The following is a 15,537-nucleotide window of genomic DNA, read 5'->3' as shown; positions in this document are numbered from 1 at the left end:
GGCTCAGCATCATATAGTTGAGGAGTTTAAAGTTTTTTTTTACAGAAAAATAATAAACTTCTTTTTCAGAGAAATTTTTTTTGGATAAATGGCGGTAATTATTGTGAAAAAATATTAAACTTTCAAGTGGGGAACCATAAACAAGCAAATAAAAATTAACCATTTTTGGGGCCTCCTCAAGGCGCACCAAATGAAATCTTTTTTTTTTCTTTTTCCGGTTAAAGATATAACTCATATGTACGTATATAATTAGGCAATTGTTTATTGTGCAAATCAAATCAAAGGAATTGACTGACAAATATTATTTACCGCCTAAATGTATTTTTACCGCCTAAATGTATGCAATTTGTATACCAAATCATTGTATTAAAGAATTTCAACTAATAAAGAATTAATGATTGCAATACAGATTTAAAATAATATATTTTAAATTGTGTCAATCATTCATATTGACATGTCAGCTTCGAAATATTATATTTCCAGCGAGATACGTACCAACCTAACAAAGAGAATTACAGCGGCAAGACATAGGCAGGATGTCAAAAATCATCCCAAATTTGTTTTCATTTACTTTGCCAGGAAAATACTCATTAAAACAAATGCCAAAACAAGTGCCATATTCAACAGTCTCAGGTTTTGCCCCGGCCGGGGTTGCAATTTTGATCCAACTGCTCATCTCACTAAGGATGCAGGATCCCTCTTTATGGCTTTGCCGTTTGCATTAATGCAACGAGCACTTGTCTACCCATATAAATGCAAATAGTCACGTATTTTCGTCTCGTCTAGCTGGTTTAAAAGAGGTAACAAAAAGCAAACAAAAAAGAATGGCGCACATCCGCCCCACCGTCCACCGTTTAGTCATATGTCGACAGTATCGGCTGCAATCGAAAAACAGAACCATAAAAGTAAGCTTGCCAAGCTTGCGGGGAAGATGAATAAAAAGCTACGGAAGAAGTATTTTACTCACTAACGATTATGTTCTAACCGTGTACGTGGATGAGCGTTGCGAGTAAAACCCGTTGCCCTCCCCCGTGTACTGCCGTAACGCGGAAAACATACACTAGAAAACCTCCCATCTTGTACTTATGGCACCCGAGGGAAAGATCATACTTTGCACGTAACTTCCTTATAGTTATGCAAAGCTTCCCGCGCGGTTGTATATGTGTACGACTGGTGTGCATTAATTTCTTTGCCACTAAGGGAACTTCTCGAACGCTTTCGTTCGTTCACAAGCGACGGCCGCATTGTGCAGAGTGTTTTCCGCCGTACGGAAAGAAAAGTTCACCTTCCAAGCTGTGAGAGCTGCTTCGTTTCTAAAGCCTTCATTTCATCTTGATTTTTTCAAAACTGGGCGAACGTAGTCTACTTTCGTGTTTAAGCTAGCCCGGCCATTATGTAGCGTTACCAACGAACTGGCTCAAACTACTTTCGGATGGACGAGTCGTGCTCGTATCGCAAGGTGGCTTGCTCAAAGCTTTTGCTAGAGAAACGACTTCGAGCAGCGTTCCTCTTCGGAGGCTATCTTGAGGTGAACCGACCCGGCAACGGCTAGAACCTTCCTCATTCCGAAATGAATGGAATTAGCTTCCCTCTTTGCTTCGGTCTGTCGCTTTATTTGCTTTCTAAGGCGAAAGTTCTTGGCCCCGGTCCCGGTACGGACGGTGAACTATTTTCCACCGGATAAGATACCGACCGACACCAAGCAAGCAATCGTATCGGGAGGAAATGGAGAAAGTGTACGCACACGTTCTGGACTCCTGGAAGTGAAAAAGGATACTGCACGCGGGCAGCAACAGCACAGCACGATGCTCAAGAAGGAAATGCGCACAAACGGGTGGAGCGAAGAGAAAGAAATCAGGTTAATGAACAACGGTAAGGAAAAAATCGTGTTTTTTTTACTATTTTACTTCCACCTCCATCTTATGCCACTTCGGTGTTGATGTTGGTTGAGCCGACTCGACCTCGGGTAAACAGGCCGGGTATTAGATTGCATTAGCTAAATTGTGGTCCGACTTTTATCGACGCTTGCAATACAGCCTTTTTACCTTGCGACTCGTTTTTGGACCACATTCAGGAACTTTCTGGGCGGTTGGGCTTGAAATAAGGAAGGTTAATTGAAGGTGTTTGTTTGTGGGAAGAAAATGTAAAAAAAACATATACATCTCGGTTCCTCAATGTATTTTAGTAAGCATTGAAGGGTCATTAAAAATTCATTTTTATCACAAAATGTTGAGCCAATAACGTTCTTTTATAAGGTACGTGTTATTTTCTGGTAATTTTGTTCTTCTATATTAATTTGTTACTAGTTTTAGTTTTTAAATATATCCTTTTTATTTCAAATATGTTTCATTTAATTCTATTACTCATATTTTAATTCGATGATCATCAAGTCATTTAGTAGATCATTGGATTCAAATGAAATTATTTAGAAGAAGGTAAATTAATACTTAAAATTATATTTTTTATAAAGTTTATGTTTTATTTTATATTTAAAAACATTCAAAATCGTTTTGAAGTAAATGCAATCCATTCATAAATCAATCGTTATTCAGCTCAAATTTAAGTTAGTTGCGTCCTGTAAATCATTGTTTTATCTTTCAAGGGCTCCATAAACTATATGAATGAAATGTATAAAAAATGAATTATTTTTTTCATATTCCGTTCCACAACGTTGTCTTCTCTATGCGTTTTTTGCAGTCATTAAATTGTCTTTAGCCCAGTGCAACAGAGACACACAAAAAAACGCTCCATAGTTTGCTCTTTTTTATGCACTGTCCCACCCAAGTACAGTCCATTTGTCTATGCGGCACTGTTTATTATTAATTGAGTCGGCCAGAGATACTAATCTATCGATTTTCACATAAATTTTCCCACAATAGCACCCAAAGCGTAACCCACCCGCCACTGTTGCAGACAGTGGGGCGAACAAAGTGAAACAAAACAACGACAAAAAAACACTCACACAGTACGAAAGGCGCATAGGCGCAATGTAAATAAGGCCGAAAAGGCGGAAAGCTAATTTGTTACAATCACGGCCCCGTTGACGGAACCGGTACCGGTGAAATATGATTTTCTATGGCAGTGAGAGTGGGGAGAGAAAACCCTGGTGGACAAGTTTGTACTCGCTACGCTTCGGGGGTTGACAAACATTGACGTTTTAAAGCTGGAGTTAAAAAAAAAAGATGGAAAAATAATACAGAAGCAAACACGGCGTGGAGCAGCGTACCTTCACGGCGGGCAGAAAAAGTTGTTTTCCCGCAGGAAATAATAAAACTTATCACAAATATTTATAGTTTGTCGCATAGGAAGAGCAATGGACTTAATAATAGTTGGTGCCGCTTGGTGCCGCTTGTCGTACCGCGGGGCAGACCCGAAAGCATTAAAGCAAGTTTCAGCTTATGCCCGGAGCGTGCCTTTTTAGTTGCAGCTTATTCTGTTCCGTAGTTTCAGGGGTCCGCTTTGCCCCAATCATACCTTCCTGCTGACAGCACGGGAGTAGGAAACATGCAAAACGAATTTTTCCTACCACTGGGATGGAATCGTCTTATGCTGGTGGTACTCGAGGCAAGGAAAGATGATAACAATATTCCGTAAGCCGATAATAATTGCTCGTTTAAGCACGTTGACAAACGCTACAACAAGCGGGGGGATGTGCTGGTACGCCAGCGTTGATAAAAATTCTTGTGTAGAAAGTTCGACGAAAGAAATCGATATAGACAAACTGGTTGAAGACGATGCGCTGCAGAGAATCTTGTTGCTGTTCGGGAAGTTTGTAGATTGATTGAATATTAAGGATGAAGATAAATAGTGCGGCAAACGATATCATCACCGTACAACTGGTTTTGAATTAATGAAGTTGAATCTTGTTTAAACTCATTTTCAAACGAAGAGGAAGCAGTTTTTGAGGTATTTTAATTTTTTTTATTATGGCAAAAAATACATCATGAATAAAACTGTTAGATCTTTTTGAATTGATTATTTTGAACTATTACAATCGATTAAAATAAAAAAAATCAATTTTTAAAACCATCATAAAGAAAAACTTCTCAAACATTTTTATTCTTGAGCAATTATTGGCGAATGAAGTGATGTAATGGCTTATTATGAGCTTTATGTAAAAAAAATTGCATACCGTTAGGCGCTTCCGCTAAATAATTTCGAATTTATAGCATTGATTTGGTTTGACCCAAATCTCTAAAACGTGCTGTAAAATTTGAAACATTTAATTGTTCCTACTTCTGCTTAACTTTTTCCTTCCTTCTTGTTACCTTACACCTAACTCACAAAATTCCTGAAAATGTGCAGCTTACAACATCAGCCCTCCCATTATTTCCTGGGAATTTTTCAATCACTGCAGGTGTTGCCGCTTCCATCGGTGGCCATTAATCGTTCCGGCAGGTCATGTGCTTGCCCGAGCAATTATTAGCAACCGAACCGGGGTTGTGCTGGTGGGATACGAGCTGCATGGGATAATGGAAACACGCCGGCAGCTGATCCTGCTGAGTCCTGCAAGTTTGCCCTCTGTAGCGGAAACCGGTGGCAAAAGTCCTGCCAGCCTTTGAACTGGTGCACGATGTTAATGCCCTCTCTTTTTGCGCGGTAAAGCTTTGCCAGTGGAGTAAATTTCGGACGTAAATTTTTAATCCACCTTGGCAGCAAAAACTAGTGCTCGAGCTTTGGAGCTACGGAACGGTTCGGTGATAGTGATTGGGCGAGGGTTAGGCGGTCCAACTTCGAAGCGTAGTTGCAAAAGCGGTTGTTTGTTATTTTACTTATCCAGTCGAGCTGGATGATTGTTCGTCAATTTCGTGCGCACCGAGTGATTGGGGGGGAAATGTAACCAAAAACGAAAACACGAGAATAGGATGGAAATTAATTTCAACGAAAACTATCATTGCCGTATTCACTTAGTGCCCTTTTATTCATTTCTCCAGCGCCAGCTTGTGGTCATTCCCGTACAAATAATGGAATAAAAAACGTTGGAAAATCTTAACAGCATTTCTCCTCTCCAAGCTCTCCCGGCAGCACCCTTTTCCGAGCACCTGCATCACAGTGCAGCTGTATAATTTCATTAAATTTTCAATCCACCGGACCGGCAAAAAAAGGAAGGAAACCTACCGAGCTGCTTCGCTCACCGTTGCTGTCCGGCAGCTCCGATCTACCTTCAAGTGGAAAATTGCACGAAAACCAAAGGCGAGGGTTTTTTGCGGACCCTCTCCTGCAGATAGGGTTACACGAAACAAAAACACGAAATGGGGCCAATTTCGTCCCGTTATCCTTCCATTGTGCTAGGTCGATGGCGATATACGGGTGAGAAAAGCAGCAGCTGAATTTGTCTGTTCGTTCGTCTCCTGCTCCAAGTGCGATGCGAAAAGGGGCTAGTGCAGGCACACCTTGAAAGGTGTTGGTGTAAGTGGCACAGCGGGATGAATATTCCAGCCGTTGGAAACGTTTGCAAAATGACCAGTTCCTGGACTTTAAAAGCAAATTAAATCCGGGACTTTTGCCTGCTGTAAACTGGGAAAACTGATATTTTCTTTCCTGTGCCTTGAATTCCTGTGGGCGTTTAGGGCAGTCAATTCAGGTATTCTAGCTTAACATCATGATACCTGAAAGGTATCATATTCATTTTTGCAGGTCTTTTAGAAACTACTTCTTGAAAATGATAATAAAGTTGTAAAACCATATCATAAAGCACTCTTATTGACGATGCGATCATCTTCAATTTTACCTTTAACAACCATGAACGATTAAGCCACTTTACGCAATCAATGAGTGTTATTTTCCTCTTCATTGCGCTAATGTATTATCCTCCAAACAATTTAACCTAACGACTTTGTTTCCCCATCAATTGGTCCGTTCCGTTTCGAGTGCAGCATGACGCTGACACGTTTGTTACTTGCAATTGCGTTTCTGGCTGTTGTAAGACGTCCGAGAAAACCATCATCTGTTAAGTCGCACAGCCACACAACACCGTATCCAGCTATTAAATGACTCTGCGTCTTTCACTCCTGCAGAAAAGCTGAGGTGAAAAATGGAGCTCCATGTTCCCATTTTGAGATGTGCCTCTCGCTGTGCAGTCGCTTGCTAAACTGATCGAAAACCACACCCATTGCAATCCGTTTGCAAGAAAATAGATGTTTCACTCGAACAATGACTGATTTCCTTGGCGCACTGGTTTGGGAGGCGAAGTGCGAAACGATAACAGAACGTGAACGATAAAGCAGAGCGGCACGGCACGGCGCCGAGGACACGGTTGCCCGCAAAAAGTCAATTATTTCAATCGAATGCACCACTTGAATCGGGCGGTTTGGTCCGCAAACCGCCGTTTCGGTTACGCTGGTTTGACGCTGTTCGGTTTTGGTATAGCGAGACCCAAACGAGATCGATTGTCCCGGAGAAGTGAAGCATCTTTTTCGCGTGTCCATTCTGACAGATGATCGATAAGGACAAGGAACTGATAGGGACAAGCGCAACGTTTAGAACGTCCTTCAACGGAAGGGAAAGAGTTGGATGTTGGATGAAGCAAGCAAGCAAGGGACTAACAGGAAGCACATCATTTACGAAATGAGGAATTTATCAATCGAATTTTGAGACGGAAGATAGCTTCAGCTGTCTCCGTATACCATTCATTGTGTGTATCTTAAAGCAAAATGAAAACAGATAAATAAGAAAAGCAATATTTTAGCCTCTCCAAAAGCATGAGCCATCTGTCTCGATTTCAAATTGCCTCTGCCTCCCGCGAAAGAATCTAAATCACCAAAATGAACGATTATCAAATCCATCGCACCCATCCTATACTTCCTCTCTTCTCGAGCCACTCCATTCTTTGGGGAGAAAATTGAATTTCCAATTCCATCCATCCAATGTAAATTCCTCCCGCAAGCTGCTGCTCCGGACCGCACCGTATTGTTCTGGACGTGAACGCAAAACTGTTCGCAAGACGGCGCAGCGAAGGATTTGCAGATTTCATTAGCGTCAAATTTGTGGATGAAATGACAATCGCGCTGTGTGCCCCTTGTGCCGCTCGCGCTGTGTCAAAATAAGATATTTTCCAGCCAACTAGGTTACTAACGATCTGAGATCGTGCCCAGTTGACGGCAGATAAGTAGAAGCTTTAAGCGCGAACAAACCGGGGAACAATAAACGATTGAAAGGAGACAGAGAAAAAGAAGAGTGAAGAGAAAAAAAACAAGTCTGTCATCATCGTTTACAAGCCTTGTTTGTGTGTGTGTGTGGATGGGCTAGGGGTGGGTAGGTTGCGGCACAGTTTACGCATAAATTAGATTTATGTTACACTGTCATGTCAACTGTGCGGTTGTCTATTGCCGGCACGGGTTGGTTGTATCCATCGCTTCCCACCACACTGGAGTTAAGGCTTTGTGGGATTGTGTGAGTGTCGTTGCTGGCTCTTCTAATATTGTGGCTCGTGTTAAACACGAAAACAGATCCGGCGCGAGTGTCGCGCGTGGTTCGCGCTACTTTCGAGGGCAAAGCGATCGTCTCTCAATTTGTTGAAGGTGATTATTATTTTCCTCCCATTATGCCTCGCCGCCTTTTGGAACGCCTTTTGGAACGAGCGATGTGAATAATGTTGCCCGTAGCAGCATGTGAGCCTGCCTGCTCATAAATTGTGACCCAGGGTGATGGTGTGAGATTTGTGCCGTGTTCATCCTTCAGCCCCCAACAAGGCTTCGTTTTCGCTGATTAACGCACATTAGACTGACGGTTGTTCGCTGTTTTGCCGAGCGCGCGCCGATGTCTGTCGCGAGCAGACGACACACCCAACTCGCGCCAAAAACAGCCTACTAACAAAAGCTTGCCGTCTCCTGGTCACGGCACCAAAAAGCAGTACGATGCGTGTGTTGGTTGTTCTGGCAAAATCCCATCCCAAAAATGCGTCAGGTGTGTGGCGTCTGCACGAGATGGGACGCACGAAGAACGATGGTTGCACCGAGCGGAACGAGAACTTTGGTGATTCGAGAGGTCGTCTTCCGGTAATTTCGGTCTGTACCCATTTAGTGTGACATTTGTCGAACACAGGCAAGCCTGCAGCCGTGAAACCGCTCAAGACACCGGGCTACCGAGTGCCCGAGACCAGGGGAAGGATTGATGAGTTTCGGTAGGGACGGAAAACATCACACCACCACCGCGCTTCCATCTCTCTCTTGGCGTTTCGGAAGGGATAATTTGCAACATGCTGGTGGTTGGTGTGTGCGAGACTATAGAACACCCCCCGGTCCATGCAGACAAACCCAGACGGCCCAATTTGACAGTCGAAAAATGAGAACCAGAAAACTAAACCCGAAAGTGGGAACCACACTGTCGGGGTTTTGTCGACAGTGGGAGGTAATTTTTCTTCCTACAGCTGCTCTGCAGAGCCACCTGAGCACAGGGATTGGAGTTGCTATTGGGAGATGCGTTTTGGTCATGCTGTAGGGAATTGGGAAGTGGGAAATAATTTACTGGCAGTGGCGCTTTTTCGGGCTGTGGGGGATGGATGATTCTTTAAAGATCTTAAAGCAAAACCTCAATTAGGTTTGGGAACCGTCGTTCACATGCAGAAGGCCAGACCAGACTGCAGTGTCTCCGGGAGGTCCTGGCAATTGGAAATATGACTTTTCGCCTAGACACTGGGAATGCGCTAGGAATGGTCGTTTGTGGTTGAGAAGCAATTTGGAAATGACTTTGCAAAGATAAATTGCTTGTGTAGATCTGCTCGTGATAGTGAAGGCTCTGATGTTACAAGCTAGCCTGAATGGTTGTCCTATGTTGGTAAATTACATATCATGTTTGAGCTTGATAGAGTCTTTTCTTGATCCCAAACTCATATTCTTGTGAAAAACTAAATTATTCAAGTACTATTGACTCTCAATGTTGGTTAAGATTTTAAGGCAATCATTGTTACGACATCGACATAATAAATTCATACTCGTTGAATTGTTGTCTGTATATAACCCATACATCCTTCTCTAAATGACAAGAGCCTTCAAGGTTATTGGCAAATGGTCGAAACAGTTGTTGCATATTGATGAGATGAAACTAATCATTGATCCTGTAAGAACAGAACGTATTTTCCTCAAATCTGTACCCCAAATACTAATCCGTTTCCAAAACCAAATCTCGATTCGGAGTTCTAAAGTGCTTAACAAACATCAAATGCCAAATATCCCTTGATCCAACTACGTCAGCACTTTTCCACAGTTTAGCATCACATTGGAAGCCGTCATTTTGCTGCGTGTCATGGTGTTGGTACGTCTTCTTTTTTTGTGGAAAGTGATGAAAGGGTTAGGTGCGATAAACGGTGTCAGTCTTCCCAGGGTCTCCAAAATATTTTTTCCTCTTCTTTTCTATCCTGTTCTGGTCTCGCTTTCCATGCTCCTGTTTGAACAATTCGCCAAAGGGTTGAACAGTAATGACAGCGTTTATGTAGCGTGGAGTTCTGCCTTCCCTTTCTACCTTGTTGGTGAAGTATTCAAACAATACGTACGAGTTTTTTTTGCTGTTGAGTATCGTTTGGTTCGTGTCCTCCTGCTGTTGAGGCTGTTGTCAATGACGCAGCATGTTGGCACGCTTTCAACAATGGGTGGTGAAGAATTAAACCATCCAGGAGACTGTTTTTTTTTTTTTCGTACACTCCATTGTTAACAGGAACTATGAAGTAATGGGCTGAGACGATTTGGTCACAATTACTGTATATAAATATTTTGTAAAAATAAACAAGAAACAAGTTACTAGATATAACAAAAGTTTCATTTTAAGTTGAAAAACTGAAATACATTTTACTAATAACTTAAAAGCTGATAGTAGGTACCTGAAGCTGCGGCAGCCTTATCACCCCAACTCAAATAATCAGGCTCACAATTTACGCGCTTTTATACTTGCATCGTGCTCAACATTTCCCCCATCCATTACTCAAACGCTCAACCATGGATGGAGCTTCAGCATACAACGTTCGTGGTTTTGTCAGCAGGATCAAACTTTACCCGGTTGCTCTGTTCTCGAGGGGATATTTACTAGCGCGTCGTACAGAAATCGTCCTCCATCGGAGGTCCCGACGCAGCAGAAACCGTAAAGGAGGCTGGTATCCTTTTAAATGATCGCTTTTCCCCGCTTTTGTGTCGTGCCGTACCGTTGTGTGGTGGGTTTTCCACTGTCCCGTTGGGAGAACTTTTTGCACCAATATGAGACGCACCGACAGACGACAGCCCGTCGGCTGAAAACTCGCGACACTCGCGTTTTTTCTTCTGGTCTCTTTACCCATTTACTCGAGACAAACGATTCGTTTTTGTTCCTTCTAGTGGCCAAATTTCTAGCTCAAATTCTCCACACGCGCGTCCAGAGAGCAGCCTAACATTGAAACTTTCACTAGCACACACGTTTTAACCGACCAGAACCGAGCATCATCATTCTTGCTTCGGTCTGGGAGGCGTGTGCGGCGTAGCCCGCATTCCTAATCTGCAATCGTCAACTTAACTAAACAGTCCAGGTCTCCGCTCTCCGGTCCGGTCCACTGCTTCAACATTTTGTTTGCCCCGAAAAAGCATTACGAGCGTCATGGCAGACGAGCGCCGGCTGAGCTCCGTAGAACGCCGGGCGATGTCACTTATTTGAACAGAAGCGCCCAACAAATTCTGCTTTCGGAGATTGTCACGGAGTGCGTGACAAGCGGGTGCGTTCTCGTCTCGTCTCCTCCACGGTGAGTCCTGTGCTTCGCGTGGCAGTGTGCTCACACGCAGCGACGCAAAGCCGGGGCATATATGAGTCATAAATCAACCGAAATGGGATGCTGGACGGGGGCGACATGTTTACGGAAGGTTAAACAGCGACAAACCTGGCTTATCTTTTTACATTTCACTCCGCGCCCGCGCGCTACGCAAGGTTGGGGTCGTGTTTGGGGCGGGGAAAGCGGTACGGTTTTAACAAAGGGATTTTTGCGACTGCATTCAGCGCAGCCGGGGAGGGTTGCGTTTGCATGCAGTGTTCGTGTGATGTGTATTTCTTGTTTGAATGGAGCGGCTGTAACATCATAATCATAATTGATTGTTACTGACGTTGTTGCAGCAGCGTATGGCGAGATTGCGTTTACTTTGGAGAGGTCCCGTTTTATAGGCTGTTAAAACGATGAACAGGATTGCACTTTGGCTGCTACATTAATGATTGCGAAAAGGCAATAAGGTTATATTGCATGGTCACATTTGTATGCCAATATTGAAATTCCAGAGAAGAGCTGTATTTGTGTCTAGAATTGTGCTAACAATTGCGTCATGTTTTGCGTTTATTTTTGTTAGAATTAATGTTTCCTCTTCAAAATTTAAATGAAAGTTGATTTATTCAAATAAGTGATATTTTAATCCATTTACCTTTTTTGTCATTGATCCAGGATTAACCATGCGATTGTTTAAATAAACAATAAACAATAAATAATTTCAAAACAATATTTAAAAGAGTTATAAATGTTAAGTAAAATAAAAATAAGGTGTTGTTAAATGGTGGATGATTCAAAATGTATATAATCATTTAAGCAATTAATAATAAGGATGCTTGTAGAGTAAACATGTCATATAACTTTAGAAATCAAACAATTTTCAAAAACAATTAGATTTATTTAACTAATAAACAAGTTTTCATTCATACGATGTAGCTATACCATTCATACATCAATGGCTTACGTTAAAAAGCTTAAATTAAAAACTATCAATTTATTACTGCTTGAAATAGTATAACAGTATTTTAAGCTACGTTTTAAAACAGCTTTTAAATATTTTATCTGTATCATAGTTACATATGATTGAGAAAAAACCCCTTCGAATGGCAGCTGTGGGATTCGAACCCACGCCACCGAAGTGACTGGTGCCTTAAACCAGCGCCTTAGACCGCTCGGCCACGCTACCTCGATGCTTGTTAAGCAATAATAATTGGTTTTGGATAGCATCGTTCGTCATTATGTGAACGTTTTACGCATAACTTAGTAGCATCTTCATCCCTCTACTCGAAAAGCTTAGTAAACCATGTCTAAACAGCAATACATGCAAGCTTAAGGTGTGCCAACAAAAAATAGCAAACAAAAATCTTGTTTAAACAACTTTAAAATGATGCCTTTGTCCACAGTCTGTTTGAGGAAAACAAAGAAAAGATATGCAAATCACCTCCGCAAACGATCGAACTTTGTCCATTTCGGAAGCAATCCGAACACCCATTAACTAACCCTTCCACGGACAGTTCCGCGTTTAATTGTACCTTCCCCATGGTTTGATTTAAATGTTGCCCACAAACATCGACGGCCGCTTGTTTGCGTGCCAAAGAATGGCTGCTTTACTCTCCTTGACGATCAATTTACCATTCAAATCGATTCCATCCGGCCCGGTTTGCGGCCGGCCGGGCCGGCCCCTTGTCGGTTCAAACCGCTCAGCGACTTAGCACCCGCACAGCCGTCCTAATTGCTTCGACAAAGGAATTAATTGCTCCGCTCTGCGAAACTTGTGGATGAATTATTTCATTACAACTTTTTCTCCACAACCCACAACTCTCCTCCGCTAACCATTTTACGATGTGTTTGCGAGGGAGGCCCCAAGTTGGTCGAGCGATGCTTCCAACCAGCTGCTTCCAACGATGTTGATGATGATGACGAGTTTTCCTCGCAACGGTTGATGCTCTTTTTCCCCCCCTCTGTCCAGTAGACACTCGTCTTATCCTCTGTCTTCGGTGTAGATCATCTCGCCGGCTTTCCGCACCTATAAAGAGTGATGCGAAAAACGTCAGCTTGAATAATTTGCACAAGTCAAGCGATGGATGATTGGTGGCGGAAGATGCTACGGGATCGAATGAAACAGTTTTCCAACCGGAGGTGCCCCTTTTTTCTTCCTTTTTTATGCAACGTTGTGTTGGTTCCCGGTTTTTTTTTGTTCTTTTCTGTTGTTGCTCCTTTGTTTTATCCAGAGCGGTATTTAAATCTCGCTATTCTTTGACTCCGCAGACTGACCTCTTGATCTTTTTTTTTTTTGTAAAGTCGGGAGATTTCCACTTCCTTCGCTGCACGTTGCAGTGTAAAAAGGGGAGGATTTCCGTCCCTTCTGCTACTAGCCCCCCCAGTTCGAGCGGAGTTACGAAGCAAATTATGTTAATTTTTTGCTTCTTCGCCGCGTTCCAGCTGCTTTGCGGCGCTCTTCTCGAGCGCACGACCGGTCGAACAAGCTGTTGATAAATTGTTCCCGGTCGATGTTGTGCTATGCTTTTTAGCATTTTTTTTAGCTTTTTGAAGTAACTCTTTCGGAGGAAGATTGCTTCATTCAGCACGCGACGAGAGTGTATCGTTTTGGGGTGCTTAGTGTAAGGGTAAAGGCAGCTAACCCAAAGTTAACCCACGATACCCGTACTATGGCTTGAGAGAGGTTATCTTCCAGAGCTGAAGGGATTATTTTGCGCTTTAATCTACTTCATCGTTTACTTTTTTGGTTGTGAGAAGAATGGCGCTGCTGCACAATGGATACGGGATCGCCAAAAATGCAAGTCGTCGAATGGTGGCAGGATGCTTCAACGAAAGCGTACGGTGCGTGAAATGTATTTTATGAGGATGCAAGTGAGCTTGAAATTGTTTCTCGCTTGCTTTAATTTAATATACTTGTGAAGATGAAAATGGAATGTGAAAATCATCTTCAATATTCAGACAACAAAATGTTGCTAAAACTTCTTTACTGATTGAATATTCGTTACAACTTATGTGAAATTGATCTTTATTTTATATTCACAGTTATCAAATTATTCCTATTGACGACAATGCGGCATCAATAACAAACAAACAGACAAACCATAGCTCTGATTGCATTCCTCCAGTAACCATGATTGGCTCATAATTGTCCAAGCTTGTACGTACAGGAGGGTTCATTTTAACTCAATTAGTACTGTACGTGTCCATCGAGTCGATATATGGTCGAAATTTGCTCCGAACCCTCCTCCAAACCGTGCAATCAGAGCTGCAATATGAATTTCGTGCAATTGATCCAGGTTTAATGATAATTCTATTTTACCTACGTGTACGAAAATGTGTGACGGCCACGCAGTTGATGGACCGTTTCGGGATATGGAGCCGAAGTAATTACTAGGGAGGAGTTCAGTATGTATTTTTGTTGAAATTCTACGCAAACGAGAAGAACGATATGTTTGGCATAGCTTTAGTCAAGGATGAGAATATTTGAAATTATTTCTTTTTGGATTATTTTTCAGTCACACCGATACATACACATCAGTAACCAAATCAGTAAAAAAAATTATGTAAAATTTTATACTAATCTAAATGTTGAGCCACAACGTCATTTTTGCATACTTTTAGGCGTTTGAATTATTGAGAAGTTTGTTTGCCAACTATTTAACTTCATCACTCAACTTGTTTGATGATTTCCCCTTTACACTACAGTATTTGTAATTTAACACTGTACATCTTCTTTATCTGCTTGTCCTCCGTGCGTCAGCAATGAACATAAATCAAATTTGTACATCACAATGGCTCGTCGCTCAAAACAGATGTACGCAGCGCCGGGAACCCCTTTCCTCCGCAATCAATATTCAGCTTCGAACCCAGCATGTCTCCGCAACCGTACATCTTGTACTCTATTTCGATAAACTTGTGATGAATGATGAACATTCACCGGAGACGGAGACCACCCCGCCCTCCTTGCTCCCGCTCACAAACCAGCTGGTCAGAGGGAAATGGCCAAACCCGGAGGACATCAACGTAGTGAATGCGATTGATTTACGACAAACGGACTAGCCCGTTCGTGGCGGCACACCCCGAAGCCGCCCCACTCCTACAATCGATACACAACCTTCTTCAGTGAAGACTCTTTCCTCGTTTGATTGTTTCGTCAATCGTCTTCAGCGCTGCTCTCTTCTTCCCCACGAACAGTCGGCTGCCTGTTCTTGGGGCGCTTTTTTTCATTCTTTTTCCTCTGCTACTTCAAGTCGCTCAAGTTCGAGTGTCTTGCAACAAAATACGATGAGGAATGATTTTGTCACGACCGGGAAGCTTTGTGCGATGGGCCCATACCGGGTTCGGTCGCCCTTTTTGCATAACACGGTGGTCTCAAGTACTACCCTTCCCTTATACCACCCAAAAAAAAAGAGGCATCGAACAAATGGCTCGGGTCGTGACGGAAGGATGTCATCAATATTTTTTCGACAAAGAGAAGAACCGGAAAGCACGAGCACTACCCAAAGCGCCAAGCCTTGAAGGAAATCAACCAGCATGGTTTCACTTTCCACCGACCGGCAACATAAACATATAAGAGTGTTGGAGCCAAGTTCGGTGCGCGCGTACGTTTCTTCTTCTGCGTTGGGGTGGTAAGTTTGGTAGACGAGCGTGCGAGTGCTTCCGGCTTGTTTGATTTGAGCAAATGCCTATGAAAGCATTCTTGCTCCCTACTTCACTCCACCACACACAAACGTACACACTTGTGTGCCAAAAGAAGTGGCTTTTATTTCTTTTCGGTGGGTTTTTTTTGTTGTTGTTGTTGCATTGCTTCTTCCAACACCCAATCAGCA

At 42.7% G+C, this 15,537-nt stretch overlaps 1 protein-coding gene and 1 non-coding gene across 2 annotated transcripts in view; one reads left to right on the top strand and one right to left on the bottom strand.

Moving 5' to 3' along the window:
• Positions 1-15,537, top strand: part of LOC120899703 — a 425,694-nt gene that overhangs the window by 80,369 nt on the left and 329,788 nt on the right. The gene's annotated exons all lie outside the window — the stretch shown is intronic.
• On the bottom strand, positions 11,813-11,894 carry Trnal-aag. The gene has a single exon. It is a non-coding gene; the product is annotated as a tRNA-Leu (tRNA).

The sequence above is a fragment of the Anopheles arabiensis genome, chromosome 3, assembly GCF_016920715.1.
Source record: "Anopheles arabiensis isolate DONGOLA chromosome 3, AaraD3, whole genome shotgun sequence".
NCBI lineage: Eukaryota > Metazoa > Arthropoda > Insecta > Diptera > Culicidae > Anopheles > Anopheles arabiensis.
Note: the sequence above shows the minus strand (reverse complement) of the source record. Positions and strands in the feature narration are given on the sequence as shown.